This window comes from Serinus canaria, chromosome 25 (assembly GCF_022539315.1).
Source record: "Serinus canaria isolate serCan28SL12 chromosome 25, serCan2020, whole genome shotgun sequence".
Classification (NCBI taxonomy): Eukaryota; Metazoa; Chordata; class Aves; order Passeriformes; family Fringillidae; genus Serinus; species Serinus canaria.
Window position 1 is genome coordinate 15,673,648 of NC_066338.1, and position 22,571 is coordinate 15,696,218.

At 49.5% G+C, this 22,571-nt stretch overlaps 1 long non-coding RNA gene across 11 annotated transcripts; it reads left to right on the forward strand.

The window, feature by feature from the left end:
* The first annotated feature begins 12,438 nt into the window (after window positions 1-12,438).
* LOC115484330 (uncharacterized) lies at window positions 12,439-21,725 on the forward strand. 11 transcript variants are annotated; one of them, XR_007779590.1, is made up of 20 exons: window positions 14,000-14,223; window positions 14,637-14,706; window positions 14,799-15,883; window positions 15,962-16,003; window positions 16,098-16,261; window positions 16,345-16,422; window positions 16,497-17,596; window positions 17,679-17,720; window positions 17,815-17,981; window positions 18,066-18,146; window positions 18,227-19,274; window positions 19,357-19,398; window positions 19,493-19,659; window positions 19,744-19,824; window positions 19,905-20,967; window positions 21,044-21,085; window positions 21,183-21,229; window positions 21,331-21,374; window positions 21,456-21,496; window positions 21,578-21,725. It is a non-coding gene; the product is annotated as an uncharacterized LOC115484330 (long non-coding RNA). The 11 variants fall into 11 exon arrangements; XR_007779587.1 differs by having other exon boundaries at window positions 14,001-14,223; window positions 16,098-16,231; XR_007779592.1 differs by having other exon boundaries at window positions 14,001-14,223; window positions 15,962-15,989; window positions 16,221-16,261.
* Window positions 21,726-22,571: the final 846 nt, after the last annotated feature.

Genomic DNA, 22,571 nt, shown 5'->3' on the forward strand with positions numbered 1-22,571 from the left:
CAAACACCCAAGTTCTGTCCAAAATTCCGTTCCACACCTGAAATCTGTCACAAAACCAGGATCTGTTCAATGATAATGGTAATTTTTGGGATCCCGGAGTAAAACTAGGAGTGATGTGAACCAGCACATGGCACCTTCAAACCTAGGAGAATTTATGCTGGAATAAACAGCATAAAGCCCACTCCAAAAAAAAAAAAAAAAAAAAAAAAAAAAAAAAAAAAAAAAAAAAAAGATTTCAAGCAAAGCTTCTATTTAAAAATCCCCTTCAGCTCCTCAATGCCGCGACTGTTTTGAAGGCGAGCGCTCCGGCGTGCGCTTGACGTGCGCCAGCGGCTGTGGGAGCCGGCATTGTTCCTGGGGGGGAGGGAGGGAGGGAGGGAGGAGGGAGAAGGGTAAGGCAGGAGGGATGGATGGATGGATGGATGGATGGATGGATGGATGGACGGACGGACGGACGGACGGACGGACGGACGGATGGATGGATGGATGGACGGACGGACGGACGCACGGACGGACAATCCACCGCACCCTGCGCACTCTGTGGGCTACAGTTAGGGTTAGGCTCAGGATTAGGTCAGCCCCTGTGACCGGACTCCCCTCGCAGCCGGGCTCCCCTCGCACCCGACACCTCCCGGGACCCCGCTCCCCGCATGTCACCAGCGGGTCCCCCGCAGCTCCCCGCACCTTTTCGGGGGGAAGCAGGGAGGGAGGGGATGGCGGAAGGCCGAAGCAGCGGGGGCTGCCTCGGCAGCGCTCGGGTTTCTCGGAGTCCTCCCTGACCCCTCCGCGTTGCCCGGCTCGGCCGCTTTCTCCCCGAAGCGACAGCGACGGGGCGGGATCTGCGCCCCGGGCAGCGCGGGGGATGCTCGGCCGGGCCGCCCCGGATCTCCCCGGCCCAGCGCGGCCCCACTCACCTCCTCATGCCGGCGGGCCGTTAGCGCAGCCCGGGAGGCCGTGCCGGGCGCCGCATCCTGCGCTGCCGCCCGGACAATGCAGGGCGGCGCGGCGGCCCCGGGCGGGCGGCGGGGGCTGGGGCCGGGCTGGGGCTGGGGCTGGGGCCGGGGCCGGGGCCGGGGCCGCGGCCAGGGCCTGGGCTGGGGCTGCCCCCCGCCTCCCACCGCCCACCGCCCACCTCCCACAGCCCGCCCCCGAGGCGCGGCGGGGCGGAGCAGGGATGGCGAGGGGCGCGCTGCGCTCCGACCAGAGGGGCAGCGGCCGGGAGAGATCCCGGCAGCTCTGCGCACCCCGACAGAAACGGATCTGACCCCCAGCACCCCAGCGCAACCCCTAGCATCCCGGCAGCCGCGCAATCGGAGCCTCTACACGTCAGCATCCCCGCATCCTTGTACTCCAGTCCCCTGCATCCCAGGATCCTCGTACCCCAATTCCTTGCACCTTAACATCCCTGACCCTGTCCCCCCAGCTTCCCATCCCCCTAACCCTCTGCTCCCCAATATCCCTCTCCCCAGACTCCTGCACCCCAAACATTCCTGACCCTGTCCCCTGGCCCCCCACCCTGACCCCGTTTCCCCAAACATCCCTGACCCTGTTCCCTCCCCCCCTGATCCCCTGAACCCCAAAACCTCTGACCCTGTTTCCCCAACACCCCTGACCCCCTTGCACCCCAACATCCTTGCCACTGTCCCCTGTCCCCCCTCACCCTGACCCTGCACCCCAGCCCCAGCCCCGAGGATGCAGCCGAGCCCCGCGGGGAGCCCTGCTCAGGGCCGGGTCCTGCTCAGCTGCCAAGCCGAAATCCGAAATGCCTGGAATATTTTCCTGCTATTAGCTTACCATGCAGAAATAAAGCAGTCGCCTCAAGGATCGTGTGTCCTGGAGATGTGGCTATGGGACAAGCTGTTTGTTAGGGCATTAGCCACCCCTGAAGACCCCCATATCCACCCCTGAAAACCCTGCTCTTTGGGATCAGCTGCGCTGCAGCTCCAGGAAAAAAAACTCTGTTCTTTGGGCCCTAAAATTCCCCATTTTTTGGGTGGATTTTTCCCCAAGAACAACTCACAGCTGCCTCACCTTGTCTCTTGGAACCCCTGATCCAGTTACTTTTTACTTTTATTACTTACTTTTTATTAAGTACCCCAGGCTCTTCCCTGATGGAATCACATCGTGGCATCATTCCCTCATCCCAACACTGTCATATCCCTGAGTAATTTGGGAGTATTTTTCTTTCCAAGAGAGAATTCCCTGTCCTTGAATTCCATCTGTCCTTGTCAGGTGTTGGAGCTGCAGAAATCTCGCCTGGGCCCTCCTGGATGAGGGAACCAACCCCCCGCGATCACAGAGATTAATTAACTAATTAATTAATTAATTAATTCTGCAGAGTCAGAACCCGCCAGCATCACAGGACTGTGACTCTGGCTGTCCCCAAACCAGAATCCGATGGCACTAATCCCAGAGAGCCATAAAATCAGCTATAAAACCATGTTTACTGTGGTTCTGGTTTCACTAGATGTAAGCTGCCTTTTATTAAACGGGGAAATTTGGATTTCTAGCTCTGCCTAGAGAGTTCAGCCTCACCTTATTAACCAAGGAAAAGCTGGATTGGAAAAAAAGCTGCTGGGTCACACAGTTTATTTTCACTAATCATTCCCCACGATTCCTCTAAAAAATAAACTCCTAATCAAAAGTCCCAATTCATTAATTATTCCTCTGTTTGATCATCAGTAGGAACCATCAGCAGAAATCCATGCTGACACTTTCTCTTCAGGAACTCTGGGGTTTCTCTTCTCCCACAGGGAAGCAGGCATTCCACAGCTTACTTTAGGCTTTAAAAGAAAGTATGATCATTCCAGGGCTGTGCACATGGGATTTTTGCCGCTGGTTCATGGAGGGCCTTAGATCGTGCCAGACGGTCACAGAGACCTGACGAACACCTTCCTGACTTCATCCCTGGGAACACCAACCCAATTTGAGACCAGCAAAGGACTAATAACCTCCTTTTAATACAAAGCAGGGATGGGAGGTGCTGGGGTTATGTGAATGTATTATTTTGGGAAATAAATAGAGGGCAAAAATTGTTGTGGGGCGCAGTCACGCATTTCAAGGATGACTCCCCCATGCTACCCTCCGGCAATAGGCATAAATAAACATAAACATATAATAACTATTCTAATTATAATTTTAACTAATTAGAGAGTCGTTGTCTGCGAGTTTTGGTTTTAACAACTCAACCCCTCAGCAGTCATTAAAAATCTTCCCAGGCCCAGGCTCCCTCCTTCAGCCGGACAACTATCAATCCACAAATTATTTTAAATAATAAAATAACCATGCCAGGGTAAAAGGTGATTTATGCCCTGCAAGGCCTGAGCTATTTCCATTTTTCTGATTTATTAATCTTACAAAAAATTACAGAGAGATGCTGATTTATTTGCAGAATCTCTGCTGCTTTCTCCCAGTATTGCAATTTTTTGGGTTTTTTTTTTTCCTTTGGTTAGGGTTGGGATTAAATGCGTAAGAGATGGTATATTTTGTTTATTATTTTTATTTATATGACATATATATATTTACATTACATATATAGAAATGGAATATAACTAATATAATGTTATATAATATATTAATATATTATTATATGAATGTAATATATATTATATGTATTCTATAATACATAATATATCATTAATATAATATAAATTTATAATACAATATTTATATTATTTTTATTTATAAGTTGTGAGTTTTACAGTACTTTATTAACAAGTTATTAAATTATCTCTTTCTGAAAAGTTTTTTAAGGGTAAACTGTTTAATTAAGAAATGACACTTCAATTATTTTTACTTTTAACTTAATGACTAATTACTTGTGCTTGCAATGCAGGCTTTTTCATCTAATTACACACTACTATTCAAATTTATGAAGAAGAAGGTGAAGAAGAAGGACTGGCTACTGCTTTAAAACTTCTATCTTGTTTTATATATATTACTATATATATTATTATATATAACATATAATATTATATAATATATAATTATTTAATAGGCAGGGTGTCATGGGGACCCCTGGGACCCCCCGGCTCTGCCCGGAGCACAAAGGGAGTTTAACAGCTCCGAGTTTAACCGCTCAGTTTGCCACATCTGGTTGTGCTTAAAATCTGCGGGGCCTAAGGAGCTTTTCCAGCCAGGCCTAAGCTGGGGCTGAGCTGTGTCCCATGGCTGTACCAGCTCCTCAGAACCAGGAACTGCAAGTGCAAACCTAATTTTATTTTATAATAAATTAATTTTATTATATTAATAATTTTTTTTCTCTTTTCATCTCTCCAACTCCTGCCTGGTTTCTCACCCTGTTTTTTATTTTCACCTATGAAATATTTCCACTTGAAGTAAAAAGCTGGATTTTCTCCTGGAGGATTTGGTCCCACAGAGCCGTGGGACTCACCAGGGTGGAGCTTCCCCGAGGATGCCACAGTGTGCAGGGGAACCCTGGGCGGTAAAACAACATCCGTGCAGCCCCAGCACAATCCCTCCCGACCCTTTTTTTCTAGTTTTTTTTCTGAGGGCCCAAAATTCCTTGGCACAAGTGGCCCCATTGCCAGTAAACACCAGCCAAGGTCTGAGCTCCGAGTGTGAAGCAGAGCGGAGCGGTGGCCATGCTCCTCCTGTGTCTGTGTGGGGCCAAGCTCGGGATGGGGTCTTACAGCCCCTTCCCCCGAGTCTTAAACTGGCTTAATTTAAACCTGGCTCAATGCCATGGAGAGCTGCAGCAGAAGAAGAGGATGGGATACCCACAGATGATGGAATCCCTCTGGAAAATCGGGTGAATTTTCAGAGATTCAGAGAATCCTCCTCGTGGAGCCTGATGGGGCTCCCTGCAATCCAGAGCAGGGTTTTAACTTCAGAGACGTACCCAAATTTTGTCATTAAAGGCTCGTTTGCCCCTTGTGTTTAACCTCGGCATTTTCTAAACGCTCCCAGTCCCCTTCCCACAGCACGGCTGAGCCCCAACGGGAGCACAATGGAGTCTTGTTTCTGGTAACCCGAGATGCCTCAGCCCCAGCTCTTTAATTTTAGACTCCACCATCACCACGCTCACATTCCTCAGCACTACAATGGCAGATATTTATACTCTGGAATGCAGAGCCCAGTGCTAATTTAGCAGGTCTGGTAAGCCAGGACTGCTCCCCAGCGCGGGCTCTCCCCCCGGACAATATTGGAGCAGGCAGAGCTTTATGGGTTTACAAATCTTTGCGTTTGTTCGCCAGCCCCTGCGTGTCCCTGTAAAATTTAAATAATGCTCAGCAGCCACCTCAGCGGGCAGATCGACAAACCAGCTGGGATGGGTGACCCAAACCAGAGGGAGTGTGGCCACGGCTAGACACTGCCAGAGGAACAGGCTCTGAGCTCCACTGAGGGCCACCTAGAGTGGTGGAATGGTTGGAAGGGACCTTGGAGGTCACCTGGTTTGAATCCCAAACCCACCAAAGGTCCAGCTGGGTGCTGTGTCAATCACCTGGACACAGGAGAGGCCTGATGAGGCATGCAGGGTGTGAGGGACCTGCAGAGGCTGGTTCAGCCCATCATTATCTGCTGTGGTTGTGGGCATCCCATGTCCCAAGTCCATGCAATGCCATGAAGTTTGTTTTATAACCCTCAGTGTGATTCTTCTAGATTCTTCTTTTATAACCCTCAGCATGATTCTTTTAGATTCTTCTAGCTAGCATTTCCTTTGGAAGGACCTTCTGGCTGTACCCTGATCTGCTCCAAAGAGGTGACCTCCCTCTGATTCACTAGCACAGCTGGAACTCAAAACTGCCCCTCTTGACCTATAAACTCCAGGAAAATGAGAAAATCATCCTTAAAATATCTCCAACATGGTCAGTGAGGCCAGACCTCTACAGAACGCTCACAGCAACTCCATCTTTGCTTCTTTCCCTCCAGCAGAGGACAAGGACACAGCTCCGAATGCTCTGGTGGCCTTCCCTGAGGGAGGACGCTGCAGGACAGCCACAGCATGGTCTCTGTCTCAGAGCTGGGGACTTGAGCCTGGCTGTCCACTGGAGCGTGGAGGAAGCCACGCCAACGCCTGGCAGAACGGTCGAACCCCAGAGGGTTGGAGGGTGGCAGCTTATTGAGAGAGGAGCAGCATCAGCAGATAAGGGAGGAGGTCAGCGCTGCACAGCTAAATCCTTGACCTGTTGTTTAAAAGGTCAGGCAGAGTTCAATGGACTACTCCAGGTCAATTCACTCAATTAAAATATTAGAGGTTGGAGGTGGGAGCAGGGAGATGGAGGTGATTGGCCTCTCTTCGTGATGGAAAGGGATTAGGGATGATGTTGGAGCGTCCTGGTGGGCAAAGGAACATGCAGCAAGATGCAAGAGGCAGAGATTGATTCCCAAATGGGATCATGGAATCATTGAGGTTGGAAAAACCCTCCAGGATCATCGAATTAACCTGGCAATGTCATCCCCAACACCACCCTACATCCTTCTGCACCCCAAAGTGTGGTTTGGGTGTGGTGGGACAAAACCTCTGGCCATGAACCCGGTGGGCAGTGGAGCTCATCCCAGACTCAGGAGCCCAAACTCTGTAGATGACACGGGGGATAAGAGGGGACAATACACGGACCTCCACGTCCTTGTGCGCCACCACCAGCCCTGGAACGCCACCACGCATGGACCAAGCAGCAAAGCAGGGGTGACACCTGCCAGAACAATCTTCCCATAAATATTTGAGAAGGGTTTGAACAGCGCCCCGTGGGGCTGGTGGGTGGTTCAGGACTCTCCCCCTGAGTGTGGAGGGCCTGCATTGTTGGTTTTTTTCAATGTCCATAAATCGCTCCTCTGTGTGGCCCCTGCCCAGGCCCTACACAATTTGGGTTAGGTTATAAATAGGACTCTAGGCTCTTTCAGGCAGCTCTGGGTTCCCATCCCAACCCCAAAAACGAGCCCAGGAACTGCTTCCACCCCAAAGTATTCTGGGACTTTTGTAACAACGCCTAGGTCCTTCCCTGTGGGGCTGGAGGGCTCTTCCCTGAGCGTGGAGGGTCTGCATTGTGGGGTTTTTTCCACGTCCATAAATCATTGCTCTCTGTGGCCCCTGCACAATTTGGGTTGGGTTATAAATAGGGTCCTGGGCCCTGACAGGTTGATAAAGGCCCAGGCAGCCCTGGGTTCCCATCCCAACCCCAAAACCAAGCCCAGGAGCTGCCTCCACCTTGTCCAAACCATTCTGGAGCTGTTGGACAATGCCCAGGTCCTTCCCCATGGGGCTGGGGTAGGTTCAGAGCTCTCCCCTGAGTGTGGAGGGTCAGCATTGTGGGGTTTATTTCCATGTCTATAAATCACTGCTCTCTGTGGCCCCTGCCCAGGCCCTACACAATTCGTTATTAATAGGGGTGGGTTATAAATAGGATCCTGGGCCCCACCAGGTTGATAAAGGATAAATGGGATCCTGGGCCCTGTCAGGTTGATAAAGGCCCAGGGGAGTGGAGCAGTGGGGAGGCCTCAGGACCACACCACCCTTCCATAGCCTGTCAGGATACAGAACCCTGCTGCTGCTGGGCACAGACTGGCCAGGCTTGGCAGTGGGCAGCCCCAAACCAGGATTAAAACCCTCACAACTGCCCCACCCCTGCTTCCCAATGGGGCAGGGGCCTCTGTAGCCACAAAGACACAGCTGGTAGCCCATTTGTTGTGGACTTTGTGGGAGCCCAGGTGAGATGGGTGGGATCCCAGGTGATCCCATGGGGTTTGGGGCTGTGGTGGTCCCAGCCCAGGGTTCAGCCCCACCTGCTGCAGAACCAGCACCAGGCACATCCCATTGCTCTGGAAGCCTCCTCCCAGCCCCTGAAGGGGTTCAGTGGCCACTGCAGCCCCTTGCCTGTCCCCAAGACCCCCAGCCCTGAACCCAACCCTGGGCAGGGAGCTTCCCCCAGCAAAGCCAGCCCAAATTGGCCCCAGCACTGCCTTTAACAGCTCCAGTGATAAAAACCCCTTTATTGGAAACACATGGGGGATTTATGGGGGACATCAAAGTGGGAAGGAGCGTTATACAGCAAAGGGCAGATTCGGCAGAAGGCGTCTGCTTTTCCAGCAGGCGGGGGGCTCGAGGTGACCCCACAAACCTGAGGGGATCAGGTCCTGACATTGATATTATGGGATGGTGAGCTCTCTTCACAGAGCAGGGAGACAGAACGATTCCTTCTCTAGCTGGGAGCAAGGACAAATGTCAGCCAAATCTCAGCACCAAGAGCAGAAATAACGCGGGCTGAAGGGAGAAAAACAAGAAGAATGGGACTTCACGGGCTGGAACTGTAACTGGGCAATTATCTCCAATATGCAAATGAATCAGAACTTATAAAAGTGACATATACCATGGCTGTTTGTGCATTTTGTGACAGGGATGGGGTGGCTGTTACCTGCCAGACAATTCCTTTTTGTCCTGGCTGCCTTGTAAGGGCTGATGGATGATGCTTATCATGGAAGGAGCATGTAAATATATTAAATATAACAAATATAAAAATATATTAACTATATTAAATATATTTCATATATTAAATATAGTAAATATAATACAAATATATTAAATATATCAAAACCATTAAAATTTTATTAGGAATATATCAAAAATATTAAATACACTTAAAATATATTAAAATATATTAAATATATATAACAGCTAAAATCCTTAGGCATCACCTGGGGAAGAAAAGAGTCCATGAAAATGGAACAACATTGGGATACACCACATATATAAGCCACGTCATAAAATTATATCCAATCAACAAAAACAGAAATTAGGCAGATCCGGCCAAAAGCTGCCTTGTAGAGGCTGATGGATAATGCTCGTCAGGGACGGAGTGATGAAATATATTCAACATATTAAATATATTCAATGTATCAACTATATTAAAATATATTAAAGGTATAAATATATTCAATATATTCTTAAAATCTATTTTTAAATATGTTTTAAAATCTGTTGTAAAAATATATTTAAAGCTGATGGATGATGCTTGTCATGGAGGGAGTGGGTAAATATAATAAATACATCAAATATATTAAATAGATTAAATATATTAACTGTATTAAATAAATAAACTATATAAATATATATTAAATATATTGAATATATTCAATAGATGAAATATATTAAATATATTTTAAAACATAATTAAAAATATATCTAAAAATCTCTTATAAAACACATTTAGAGCTGATGGATGATCTCGTCACAGAGGGAGCACCGCTGTCACCTCTGTCCCTCCTCAGCCTTGATTTATCTTCTTTACAGCGAGGCTGTAGAGCCGGCACCATCTGCGGCCCCACAAATGCAATTATAGGGAAAAAGAGAAAATCGGAGCCTCCCGGCTCCCAAATTTCATCCAAACCTCGCAGAGGAACCCGGAATTACTCCCCGCACTCCAGGGATCTCCCGCTGCAGTGGTTTTTTTTATTTTACGGATAATTACAGGAATTTGCAAGGCTGATTTTCTCCACCCTCCCCCTCCTCAAAAAAAAAAAAAAAAAACCAAACCAAAAAAAACCCCAAACCAAACAACCTAACAAAAAGCAGGGTGAAATTGAAATTGATCTGCGGAGCTGGCCAGAGGTAATTTAATCAGAAAAACCTCTCTGCTGGCATTAATTTTGGGGGGTTTTTAACCCCAAGGTCCTACATTAAACACGAGGATGCCGGGGTGGGAAAGATCCTAAATTAAATTAAACGGGAGGATTCTGGGGTGGGAACGGGAGCTGCGGGATTTCAGCCGGAAATCCAGAACCTCTCCTCAACCCCTATGGAACAGAAAATGAGAAAAATCTCATTTATAACCCACCGAAGTCCTTAATTACTGCCTGTGGCAGTGGAATAAGGGAACTAAAGTCAGATTTCTATTTTATTTTGTCGTTTCCCCCCAAACTTCACTTCTCCTCACCCTGCGCGTCCAGGCGCTGATTTATGGTTTTAATGGGAATTTGAGGTAAATCCCAGTGAACCCTGGAGCCTCTGCTGCTTCTCTGGCTCTGGAATTGTGGCATATCCCCTGGGAATGTCGAGCAGGCTCCGGCCCCTCCCCGGTGTGGTCAGTGGAGTGTGACCGCCCTGAGAGCTCTGTGACATTCCTGGGATTGTCACCCAGGGTAGGGTGGGAAAGGCAGACCGGGGATTTTGAGTCATTCGGGAACCCTCGGACCCCGCTGTGCCCCAAAAGTTTCTATATGGGATCCGAGGAAAATCCCAGGTCCGAGCCCAGCTTTGCTGCCTCAGCCCAGGCGTGGCTTTGTCACCTCCTCCAGGGGCAGCTGGCACCGATTCAGAGCTGGGATGTGACACCCCAGACACCCACCGGCAGCACCTGATGCCTCAGGATTTTAGATTTTATTTATTTTCTTTTTATTATGTTTGTAATCCTGCAGTTCTTTAGTGTAGAACTCTAAACTCCATATACAGAGTTATTGTATTCACATTTTGGGCAGACACAACAATTCCTCTCCAGGCCGGGAATCAAGGACACCTCACTGCCTCAAAGAAACGTAAACAAAAGCGATTTGGAGGCAGAAAACTTGGGGTAAACGGCTTCATTACCTGAAGCTGTAATTGGAACATTAATCCAAATAGGCAAATAGACCAAACTTACAAAAATGTGAAAACCCATTGTCTATTTTTGGGTGTAGCCTCTTGAGGGGCTCTATGTGCCTGAAATGTACCTGAGGGCCCTTCAATAAATATAAACAAACCGCTTTTATTCACTAATCTTTATTCCCTGAATTCCGGGTTCTGTTTTTCGGGAGCCCCAAAAGCTACATCCAGCCCGGGGCCATCGCGTCCCGCGGCCTCCGACACCTCCTCCCGGGGACACTGGGACAGTGACACCGTGGGACACCGTGCCACCCCTGCGGGAACACGGGGACAGAGACACCGAGCGACACTCCAAGGCCAACCAGAGTTTTATTTTGCTGCAGGTTTGGTCTGGGAGATATGGCGTGCCCCCTCCTAACCCTTGCCTCCTCCCATCAGCCCTCTTCTGCCGCGTCCCCTTCTCAGCCCCTCACTCCTACTCGAACTCGGAGCCCAGCCCTGCCCCATCCCTCTCGCTGCCCCATCCTGGGTCTGCCCCATCCCTCACTCCCCCCACCGACCTCCCTTGCCTGTCTGCAGCAGCCCGTGGGAGCCCGAGCACGGGGACAGCGCGGACCTCGCAGCCGGACAACACCCAAATAAGACAGGCAGGGACAACGTCTGGGGGCTGGAGGATGACAAAGAGCATGGGGGCAGCTGAGAGGCAGAAGGGGGCTGTCTAATGGAATTCCGCATATCGCAGGATGCCTCCCAGACCTAAGCCGCCACGCTGGCAACTCGGGCTGGTTTGACAGCGCCAAGTGCCTCCCGCAATCAGGAACCCGTGCTTATTTCCCGGGGAAAAGGCCAGCGTTGGTGTTCAGGCGCCCGTGGCCCAGAGTGGTCGGCTGTCTGCTGAAATTCCACACGTCCCAGGATGCCTTCCAGACCCAAGCAGCCACCACCTCAAAATCAGGCTGCTTTGAGAGTCCCAAGTGCCTCCAGTAAACCTCCTCCAGCTGTCCCCCTTTCTAAAGGGTTTGGATTGAGGGAAAAATCCCTCTTTTTCCTTTACTTGAGAGATGTAAGGTGAGGAGAACTCCTCTTTTATCAATATTTAGGAGATTAAATTAAGTGGCAGAGCCCATATATTTGCCATTGTATCAGTTTCAGTGGAGGTAACTGCCCCATTTTCTCCTTTTAAGGGGTTCACTTGAAGGAAGCTCTGCCTTTTTCAGTACTTTAAGGCTCTAAATGTGCATTTGAGGGCACTCCTTCTGTGCCTTAGGACCAGATATCTCACAGAAGAGCGAGCCTGGCACATATCTAACTCTTACGCTGCACGGGAGGCTTTTTTTCCCCTTATTTCTGTTTATTATATAGATAGCCCTAATTAGAGGTCCCAAGGAGACTTAGACTATTCATACCATTAGTATTCTTCTCCACCCTACTTACTTACACATGAAGTACTCCTTAGTAGTCATCAAGGCTACCCGGGTGACACCTTTTGGAATAATTATGTAAGTTAACAGCAAATTACCCAATTTAGCTAGCTATGCTACCTAAACACAAAGTCTTATTGCTTACTGTTTTTCTGCTTTTCTGCTCTGAGCTGTTATAGCAAAAAAGAAAGCATCATTCTTTCATGGAAGAGTTTTATTCTCTATCAAGCCCTTTACTCCCCTTGAATTCAAGTCAGAGGAGCCAAACAGCTGCTGCTGCTGCTCTGAGGGCCTTTATACCCGGTGGGATTTGCCCCCTCCCTTTTCCCGGTCATTGTGGGAAGGAGAGGCGGGGACAATCAGGGAGTATAATAAGCCCAGCGTTTGCTGATGGGCTTCATTCCCTCTCTGGGATGTGCTGGGATAAGAGCTCTCCTCTCTTTTTAGTGAGGGGGCTCTTTCAGTTTATCTCAGCTTGTTTTCAGCAGGTACTTTTGGGCTTCTAAAGCAACAGAGGCTTTGAAGATACTGTGAAGAAAACAGCGTTGAACAGAGGGAGCATTGGAGTTCATGATTTTGGATTGTGTGTTCAGGAGAGGTATGGTGCTTTTGTAATTTCTGTTGTTGTTTTTGTTTTGTTGTTCCTATTTTTATTTTAGGAGGAGCTCAGCTTCCAGAAATTCCAGGTTGTGTCAAGTGCAACACTTTCTTCAGCAGATTCATCATGTCACAAAAGGCATCTGCCCAGTGTCAAAGACAATGTTTGGGGTTGAGGCTTCAGGTGAATTAAGGATTGTGATTAGGAGAGGGAGGGTGAGCAGGTATCAGGTTAGGAGTTACTGGGGGGGTGGTTTGAAGGCAACAGGGTGAGAAATGGTATCTTTTTGAGCCCCCCCCCCGCCAAGGCTTTTCACAAGTGTAGCAGAGGCATTCACATTTCTTTCAGCACACAAGATCACCCACTGCACTCACAGAAATGCTATGTAACTTTGTCTCTCTCTCTATTCCAGCTCTATAACCCAGGTGCTGCTCATAATAACAGCTTGGAATCAGGACAAAGCTGGAGCCTCGAGGACCCAGGTACATTCTGGAAAGGGCAGGTAGCTGACTTGCTGGGATTTGGCCCAGATAACTCTAAGCTCATACATTGCTTTTGGTTTTCTTGTAGCTGACCGAGAGGCTAACAGGCAATCACGGGGCCCTCAGAGGCAGACTCGTTTCAGGTCCAACATGGATTCACATCACCAATCATCCAAAAGATAAGTCAGGGGCCACAGCCTGTAGATGGGAGGATAGGAGAGTACTGAGTTGGGAATTCCTGGAACAGATGTAAAAATTAGCAGAGGGTAAAGGGATGTCCTCTAAGGGGCCTCTTAGGACAGCTAAAGAGAGAGGCTCTACTTTCGATTGCAACTGTTGGGCGTGCAGTGCAGAACAGTTCCGGTCTGTGCCGTGTTGTCTGGTGTGCCGTGTTACCTAGTGTCTTTGGGGTCCCTTGGACTCCTTCTGTGCCTTAGGACCAGATATCTCACAGAAGAGCGAGCCTGGCACATATCTAACTCTTACGCTGCACGGGAGGCTTTTTTTCCCCTTATTTCTGTTTATTATATAGATAGCCCTAATTAGAGGTCCCAAGGAGACTTAGACTATTCATACCATTAGTATTCTTCTCCACCCTACTTACTTACACATGAAGTACTCCTTAGTAGTCATCAAGGCTACCCGGGTGACACCTTTTGGAATAATTATGTAAGTTAATAGCAAATTACCTAATTTATCTAGCTATGCTACTGAAACGCACAGTTCCTTTTCTTACCAGTTTTCTGTTCTTCTGCTCCAAGTAGTTGTATAACAAAAAAAAAAAAGGGCTGTTATTTCCCGGAAGGGCTCTCTTCTACATCAAGCCCTTTACTCCACTGAATTCAAGGCAGAGGAGCCAAACAGCTGCAGCTGCTCTGAGGGCCTTTATACCCGGTGGGATTTGCCCCCTCCCTTTTCCTGGGCATTCTGGGAACAAGAGGCGGGGCCAATCAGGGGTATATTAACCCCAGCCTTTGCTGATGGGCTTCATTCCCTCTCTAGGATGTGCTGGGATAAGCGCTCTCCTCTCTTTTTAGTGAAGGGGCTCTTTCAGTTTATTTCAGCTTGTTTTCAGCAGGTACTTTTGGGCATCTAAAGCAACAGAGGCTTTGAAGATACTGTGAAGAAAACAGCGTTGAACAGAGGGAGTATTGGAGTTCATGATTTTGGATTGTGTGTTCAGGAGTGGTAAGGTGCTTTTGTAATTTCTGTTGTTGTTTTTGTTTTGTTGTTCCTATTTTTATTTTAGGAGGAGCTCAGCTTCCAGAAATTCCAGGTTGTGTCAAGTGCAACACTTTCTTCAGCAGATTCATCATGTCACAAAAGGCATCTGCCCAGTGTCAAAGACAATGTTTGGGGTTGAGGCTTCAGGTGAATTAAGGATTGTGATTAGGAGAGGGAGCGTGAGCAGGTATCAGGTTAGGAGTTACTGAGGGGGTGGTTTGAAGGCAACAGGGTGAGAAATGGTATCTTTTTGAGGCCCCCCCCCCCCCAAGGCTTTTCACAAGTGTAGCAGAGGCATTCACATTTCTTTCAGCACACAAGGTCACCCAATGCACTCACAGAAATGCTATGTAACTTTGTCTCTCTCTCTATTCCAGCTCTATAGCCCAGGTGCTGCTCATAATAACAGCTTGGAATCAGGACAAAGCTGGAGCCTCGAGGACCCAGGTACATTCTGGAAAGGGCAGGTAGCTGACTTGCTGGGATTTGGCCCAGGTAACTCTGAGCTCATGCATTGCTTTTGGTTTTCTTTATTGTAGCTGACCGAGAGGCTAACAGGCAATCACGGGGCCCTCGGAGGCAGACTCATTTCGGATCCAACATGGATTCACATCACCGATCATCCAAAAGATAAGTCAGGGGCCACAGCCTGTAGATGGGAGGATAGGAGAGTACTGGGTTGGGAATTCCTGGAACAGATGTAAAAATTAGCAGAGGGTAAAGGGAGAGGCTCTACTTTTGATTGCAACTGTTGGGCGTGCAGTGCAGAACAGTTCCGGTCTGTGTCGTGTTGTCTGGTGTGCCGTGTTACCTAGTGTGTCTTTGGGGTCCCTTGGATCAGATATCTTTGCCTTTTCCTCTCGAGGCTCTTACTACAAACATCAGCCGTCATCTCTAGGTTCTCAAACGCTCGTACTTCTTGGCACAATGCCAATATCATTTGTTCCTTCACCGGCAGGCTCGGCCCTGTCCAAGTCACATCTCAGAAGCATCGAGTCAGATGTTTTTTGAGGCTTTGTTTTGCGGCGTATCACCATCCATCTTTTCCAGCCCGAGTCGTAACGCTCGGTGCCTTATAACATCGTATGCTATGGAGAGCATTCTAAACGTAACATCGTCCCACAGCCATCTCCATCATCGTGACCAACAGTTCCTCTAACAGGCCACTCTGTTCCAGTCTTTTCTTCTGCTCCTTAGAGGAGCCCCCTCCATCTACCATCACCTTAGCATCAGTCATCTCTTTTGGCATCCTCTCGGTCCTTGCCATTAGTAATCTTGCCAGGAACTCTTCTCTCATCCTCGCGTCACACCGTTTCTAGCATAATGTGTCTTGTTTAACGTCCCCTTGTTCATCACGTTCTGTGTCACGGGTGTCCACACGTATTTGTGCCGGAGCTGCTCTGCCCTGCCGCATAGCCCGGTGCAATAGGACAAGTCCTGGGGACTTGCAGTTTGTGGGGTGTCGCTGGACTCCAGATGATATTCCTAGATTAACACAGTTTGCAGCTGTGAAGTTACCCTGCAGCCCTTTGACTTTTGTCCTCACTTTCTTTCAGATGCAGAAGGATGAAACCCAGGGAAAAATCCATCCACTCATCCCGGGTGAAGGGGTTCCGCCCAGCAGGTCAGTCAGTCACCGTTTGTCTCTGCTGGGGGAGTGTGAAGTGTGAGTCTGTTACAGCACCGTTCTTTTTATTTTTAGGAAGTAAAGCCGGATATCAGCAGTCAAGGTGAGGTGGTCAAGGTGAGCATTGAGTAGTACACAGAAGCAGTTGTTATTGCTCAAGTCTCACTTTCTGGTGCAACTCTAAGCATCCATTCTCGTTTGTGCGCTTTAGGCAATCCACTCAGAGTCCAGGCCCCATCACCTGCCGGCCGATTCACCAGGTTTGCTGCTCCTGTGAACCCTCTGGAAGTATTACAGGACTCAGTGATGAAGCCTCTGCCTTTTCTGTTTAAAGGTGTCACCCGGGTAGTCTTTGGCAATGGCCAAGGAGTTGCAGTGAGTCGGGGAAGTAGGGAGGAGGAGCGAGGCTCCACTCAGGTTTCAACAATGCCTCATCACCTCATCTCCCCTTAACCCAGGTGTACCCTGCGATGACTGTGTCAGCCTCCGAGCACAGCTGAAGCGTGCGGCCCGAGGAGCAGGGCATTCTTAGAAGGGTGAGTAGCAGAATTATTGGGTTTTGGCCGCTGTGCTACTGACATGCATTGATGTTTGGTTTTCTTTAATGCAGCTGACTAAGAACCCACAGGAAATTATTGAACAACAGTGCCAGCAGGAAATTCCTGATGTTGAGGCTGCCTTCTTTTGCACCTGACACGGACCAGCATCCCCAGATGTCTTAGAGATAAGTAGAGGGCTATGTCCCACAGAGGGGACAAAAGCGGGGTGCTGGGTTGGGACCCACCAGGAGGAGTTCTTGAGTCCGCTTTGGAGATGGGCATGTCCATGAAGTGGCCCCTTAGGTCACATACAAAGAAAGTCTCACTTTTGATCACAGTGCTGAGGTGCGCAGGGCAGAGCAGTCCCGGTGTGTATCGTGTCACTTGTCTATAGTGCATTCTGTGTTGTTTGTGTGGATATGTCATGTCTTTTGCCTCAGGCCTTTGAGGGGCCTATCAGAAACCCTGGCATTGTTCTTACCATCCGTGATCTCTGCATTCCTTGGTCAGGCACCAGTGCCATACAACTTTTGACTCAGGAGCTCAGAGGGGTATCAGAATCTCTTCTCTCTTTGGAAGCATCCAGTCAGATGTCTTCTCAGGTCTTGTTCCGAGCTGTACGGACAGCCGCGCCCCACAAGGATCCATTACAGCAGATTAGGACTTGTAAGAATGCGAGCTTAGGCAGAGGATTCTGACCATAGGATTCTCAGGCATCCATCTTTGCAGTTCTTGGAATGAATCATTCAGTTAGCATCTTCTTCCTCCAGGGTTCTCTGAGCCTCATCAGCTCGCAGTTGGTCTCACCTAGGTCATCTCATTTTTACATTCTCTCGGTCCTTGCAGTCATTTTCCTTGCCAGGAGATTTGTGTCCGTGTTGTGTCCCCCTTGTTTGTCACGTCCTGTCTTGTGTCACGGGTGTCTGCACGCATTTGTGCCGGGGCCGCTCTGCCCTGCCGCATAGCCCGGTGCAATAGGAGAAATCCCGGGGCCTTGAAGTTTATAACGTGGGGTGTGGTTGGACTCTAGATGGACACAAGATGTCTGGAGCTCTGCAGGTTAAGTTTTCCTGCAACAGTTTGACTGCTGTCCTAACTTTTTTTTCAGATTCATATGGATCAGATCTGTGCCAGAGGACCCCATCCCATGTGAGGGAGTTCTCCTGAGCAGGTCAGTCACTCACTGTTTGTCTCTGCAGCAGAAGTGTAAATGGTGACTCTGTTACAACACTGTTCTTTGTCTTTCTCATTAGGAAGTCAATGCAGAGAGCAGCAGTCAAGGCCAAGCGGGCAAGGTGAGCATTGAGTAGTGTACAGGAGCAGTTGTTATTGCTCAAGTCTCACTTTCTGGTGCAACTCTAAGCTTCCATTCTCATTTGTGCACTTTAGGCAATCCTCTTGGCGTACGTCCAGCCGCCATCACCTGCCGGCCAACACAGTGGGCTTCCTGCAAAGTGAGCCCTGTGGAAGTGTTACAGGAGTCTGCGATGATGATGCCTTCAACTTTATTTCATGGTCCCATCCTGGCAGCCCTCAGGAATGGCCAAGGAGTTGTGGTGAGTCGAGGAGGCAGGGAGGAGGAGGGAGGCTCCACTCAGGTCTCAGCAATGCCAGATCACCCTGTCTCCACTTTAACCCAGGTGCACCCTGCTACAATGGTGTCAGCTGCCGAGCAGGCCTGAGGCGTGCGGCCCGAGGAGCCGGGCATTCTCATGAGAACGGTGAGTAGGAATATGGTCGTGTTTTGGCCGCTGTGCTGCTAGGATTGTGCACTCACGTTTGGTTTCCTTTCTCCTGGCAGACTAAGAGACAACAGCCTGGTTTCAGCAGGGACTTCCCAGATAGCAGGTCTGCTTTCTTTCCACCCGGCACGGATCGGCACGCCCACCTGTCTGAGAGATAAGTAGAGGGCTACGACCCACAGAGGGGATGAAAGTTGGGTCTGGGTCACAATTCACAGGGAGGGGATTTTGATTTGGCTTTGGAGACAGGGATGTCCAAGCACTGCCCCCTTAGTCCCTGTAAAGGGAACACGTCATTTGTATCAGAGTGCCAAGGTGCACAGGGCAGAGCAGGTCCGGTGTGTATCGTGTCACTTGTCTATCGTGCGTTCTGTGTGTTTGGGTATCTCACGTCTTTTACCTTAGGCCTTTGAGGGGCCTATCAGAAACCAGTCTTGCCATCTGTGATCTGCGTTTTTTCATGGCACCAATGCCATAGAACTTTTGACTCAGGAGCTCAGACTGGCATCGGACTCTCATCTCTCTTTAGAAGCATCCAGTCAGATGTCTTCTCAGGTCTTGTTCCGAGCTGTATGGACAGCCGCGCCCCACAAGGATCCATTACAGCAGATTAGGACTTGTAAGAACGCGAGCTTAGGCAGAGGATTCTGACCGTAGGATTCTCAGGCATCCATCTCTGCAGTTCTTGGAATGAATCATTCAGTTAGCATCTTCTTCCTCCAGGGTTCTCTGAGCCTCATCAGCTCTCCATCAGTCATTTTGCATTTTCTCGGTCCTTGCAGTCATTTTCCTTGCCAGGAGATTTGTGTCCGTGTCGTGTCCCCCTTGTTTGTCACGTCCTGTCTCGTGTCACGGGTGTCCGCACGCATTTGTGCCGGAGCCGCTCTGCCCTGCCGCATAGCCTGGTGCAATAGGAGAAGTCCCGGGGCCTTGAAGTTTATAACGTGGGGTGTGGTTGGACTCTAGATGGACACAAGATGTCTGGAGCTCTGCAGGTTAAGTTTTCCTGCAACAGTTTGACTGCTGTCCTAACTTTTTTTTCAGATTCATATGGATCAGATCTGTGCCAGAGGACCCCATCCCATGTGAGGGAGTTCTCCTGAGCAGGTCAGTCACTCACTGTTTGTCTCTGCAGCAGAAGTGTAAATGGTGACTCTGTTACAACACTGTTCTTTGTCTTTCTCATTAGGAAGTCAATGCAGAGGGCAGCAGTCAAGGCCAAGTGGGCAAGGTGAGCATTGAGTAGTGTACAGGAGCAGTTGTTATTGCTCAAGTCTCACTTTCTGGTGCAACTCTAAGCTTCCATTCTCATTTGTGCACTTTAGGCAATCCTCTTGGCGTACGTCCAGCCGCCATCACCTGCCGGCCAACACAGTGGGCTTCCTGCAAAGTGAGCCCTGTGGAAGTGTTACAGGAGTCTGCGATGATGATGCCTTCAACTTTATTTCATGGTCCCATCCTGGCAGCCCTCAGGAATGGCCAAGGAGTTGTGGTGAGTCGAGGAGGCAGGGAGGAGGAGGGAGGCTCCACTCAGGTCTCAGCAATGCCAGATCACCCTGTCTCCACTTTAACCCAGGTGCACCCTGCTACAATGGTGTCAGCTGCCGAGCAGGCCTGAGGCGTGCGGCCCGAGGAGCCGGGCATTCTCATGAGAACGGTGAGTAGGAATATGGTCGTGTTTTGGCCGCTGTGCTGCTAGGATTGTGCACTCACGTTTGGTTTCCTTTCTCCTGGCAGACTAAGAGACAACAGCCTGGTTTCAGCAGGGACTTCCCAGATAGCAGGTCTGCTTTCTTTCCACCCGGCACGGATCGGCACGCCCACCTGTCTGAGAGATAAGTAGAGGGCTACGACCCACAGAGGGGATAAAAGTTGGGTCTGGGTCACAATTCACGGGGAGGGGATTTTGATTTGGCTCTGGAGACAGGGATGTCCAAGCACTGCCCCCTTAGTCCCTGTAAAGGGAACATGTCACTTTGTATCAGAGCGCCAAGTTGCACAGGGCAGAGCAGTCCCGGTGTGTGTGTGTATCGTGTCACTTGTCTATCGTGCGTTCTGTGTGTTTGGGTGTCTCATGTCTTTTACCTTAGGCCTTTGAGGGGCCTATCAGAAACCAGTCTTGCCATCTGTGATCTGCGTTCTTTATCCTGGCACCAATGCCATAGAACTTTTGACTCAGGAGCTCAGACTGGCATCGGACTCGCATCTCTCTTTGGAAGCATCCAGTCAGACGTCTTCTCAGGTCTTGTTCCGAGCCGTACGGACAGCCGCGCCCCACAAGGATCCATTACAGCAGATTAGGACTTGTAAGAACGCGAGCTTAGGCAGAGGATTCTGACCGTAGGATTCTCAGGCATCCATCTCTGCAGTTCTTGGAATGAATCATTCAGTTAGCATCTTCTTCCTCCAGGGTTCTCTGAGCCTCATCAGCTCTCCATCAGTCATTTTGCATTCTCTCGGTCCTTGCAGTCATTTTCCTTGCCAGGAGATTTGTGTCCGTGTTGTGTCCCCCTTGTTTGTCACGTCCTGTCTTGTGTCACGGGTGTCTGCACGCATTTGTGCCGGAGCCGCTCTGCCCTGCCGCATAGCCCGGTGCAATAGGAGAAGTCCCGGGGCCTTGAAGTTTATAATGTGGGTTGTTGTTGGACTCTAGATGGGATTTGTAGATGGACACAAGATGTTTACAGCTGTGAAGTTATCCTGCAGCCCTTTGACTTTTTTCCTAACTTTGTTTCAGATGCAGAAAGATGAAATCCAGGGCAGTGGGCCCCCTCTGGGGTGAGGGGGTCCGCCCAAGCAGGTCAGTCACTGTTTGTCTCTGCAGGGGAATCATAAATGGTGGCTGTTACAGCACTGTTCTTTGTCTTTCTTTTTAGGAAGTCAAGGCAGAGAGCCGTACTGAAGACCAAGCGCGCAAGGTGAGCATCGAGTAGTTTACAGAAGCAGTTGTTATTGCTGAGGTCTCAGTTTCCGGTGCAGCTCTAAGCATCTACTCTTATTCTTTTTTTATTCTAGGTGGTCCACTTGCCGTCTATCCTGGCCGAGCATGCCCCCGATGCCAGGTGGGTGCAAGCTTGAAGTATCGGTGTGGCACACTTGTCAGATTAGGGAGGTTGTGTTTTCTCAGTATCTCAGCATGCTTTTCCGCTTTCTTTTTTTGCAGGTGCTGTTGCCACTCCAGGCATGCCTAAGAACAGAGGAGAGCAGGTGAGTCTGCATTTAGGCAGGCTGACTCATAGGTGAGCGTTATGCAGCAGCACGCTAAGCCTGTACCTTTTCTTTTTGCAGGTATCCTGCGGGCAGCCTCCGGAGTAGAATCAGGATTTGAGGTGAGCCGGGGCAGCGGTGCGGAGGAGTCCCGGGGATTACTCTTTCTGAGGGCAATAGTCACCTTTTCTGTCTTGTCTTAGGTACCCCGAGGAGGTTTTCAGCCAAGGTTTGGAAACGGCAGCACCGAAGCACACACGGAGAACGTCTCGACGTCCACGTACAACCGACGATGCATTTTGTCCACTCGTCTTCCAAAAGCTAAGTGTCGGGGCCGATAGTTGGGAGAAGGGGAAAAACCTTTCCTATCACAGGGGGCAATTTGATGTCAGCTTAGCGGAGAGGTCTGTAGCGGGCCAGGCTCTCTGAAAGTAAAGGGAGAGGGTTTCTCCTCGGCCTCACCAGAGCCTTTGCCGGGCAGGGCAGTTCCGACCCATCTCCACATTCTTGTAAACTTTACATCATCAGCCTTCTTCGACTCGACCGCATCACGGATTTTTCACCCGAGGAGCTCTCCTTCAGGTCCGGAGCTGCGGCCACGGTCACCCGGCAGTCCTCTTCCTTCTCTAGGCCTACCGAGGCTCTCGAGCATCCTCTTAACTGCTTTGGCATTAACTTCTTTTAACGAGTTACATTTCATCATCACGTGCTATCGTCATAGGGCTTTCTTTCCTTCGGCATCATCGGCCCCTGGCTCATCTTGCGCTAGGAATCTCGGGTCCATAAGGTGAAAGTGCCAGGAGGTTTCCACTTGTCTCTGTGTTATGTCGTCCGTGTCTGTGTTACGTAGTCCGTGTCCACCGTCTTCCACGTCCTAGGCCTTTGTTCCACCTTGACACTTTATCGGCACAATTTCGTGCCATATCGGCCATATTTTCCTCACGTTCCTTCGCTTATTCTGGCACCTTTACGTCTTTACTCTTTGAGACAGGAAGGATTACACAAGATGTCCTCATCCATCTTCCTTCGCACTACCAGCTTTGGTAGTGCTTTTTTTTCCATGCCATTCTCTTGGACTTCTAGAGGGAGTGTCTTACACCCTCCTCACGTGACTGCAGTAGTACTGTAGGTTCCATCTTCTCAAAGGGTATAGGGCTCAAGAATTATTCCTCCAGAGAGTTATCTCAAGTCCTGGTT